A 1,174-nucleotide genomic window follows, 5' to 3' on the forward strand; every position below is an offset into this window, starting at 1 on the left:
AACTCCCCTAGACAAAAAAATACAGCTAAGGCACAATTTCGTTGTTGTTTTTCTGCTAAATGAAGATACAGAAAAGGTGCAAAAATGGGTGGGTAGTGCAATCGTTTCCAAGCATCACTGTCTACCTCGAGGAAAAGCATTTGTATGATCAGAATTGAGATGACTGGTCAATTTCAGATAGTTCAATCTCTCTTAAAATACTCCTTTCAATAAATAGCAAAATATCTACATCTTTCAGTGTGTGCCACTGGAATCCTTTTTTTTTTTAAACTTTATTTACAGATTTTTTTAAATCAATACCTTACAAAATATTTCTGTACAGTTTTATGCATATCATGATCTATAACAAAATAGTTATTTTTAAAAACTATATCACCACATGTCTTTGAAAAAAAATGGACAGTAATAACTTATCGTGAGGCCTCTAAAAAAAAATACCCAAAATAAACGCTATTGACAATATTAAAAACCAAAAGAAGACGGAGAAAGGACTCTAAGGACGGTTGCGCTCAATTCCAGTGAATTTCCTATGAAAACCCTGGGGGGTTGTCTTTGGCCTCCAACGGGACCTGGAGCGACGGGAGTCGGGAGTGTGATCCCGTTGAGAACACGACCCGTCCGCTGGGAATACGGAACGCTCTCCCTTTCCAGGCAGGAAGGACAGAGAGAAACTGAGACACTCTCCTGATTTACCCTTGGATGAAGCACAGCAAGTCACCAAGCCTGGGAGGGGAGAGGGAGGGCGGAAGCCGGCCCGGTGCCTCGGCCATGCGCCCAGACAGCGTGCAGCACCCGAGCCTTCATTTTACCCAGAGGAATAAGAAGGGGAGATTTTTCGTAAAGATGACACGCAGAAGCCATTTTTGTCGCTCTGCAAACTACAGAGTGGCAGCCCCTGGCTGAGGGTTTGCCACGGAAGCTTCGAGGTGCTCTTTCTTCTCAGATGTTGGTGGAAGTTGGAGGGAGAGGGCAGTCAGCTTTCCAAAAATAATGTTAAGGCCACATTTCATAAAGGAGAAACCTAAGGCTTTTGGGGGTGGTGATGGGGGGAGCAGGGGAGAAGTGGGAAGGAGAGGAGGGGTGGAGCAGAGATGGTGTGTGGGACGGGGGTGCAGGAGGCAGAACCTGCTTTCCTGGGGGCTTCGGTGGTGGGGGCGGGCAGAGGCAGTCGGAG

This window comes from Ursus maritimus, unplaced genomic scaffold (genome assembly GCF_017311325.1).
Source record: "Ursus maritimus isolate PB19 unplaced genomic scaffold, ASM1731132v1 scaffold_2, whole genome shotgun sequence".
NCBI lineage: Eukaryota > Metazoa > Chordata > Mammalia > Carnivora > Ursidae > Ursus > Ursus maritimus.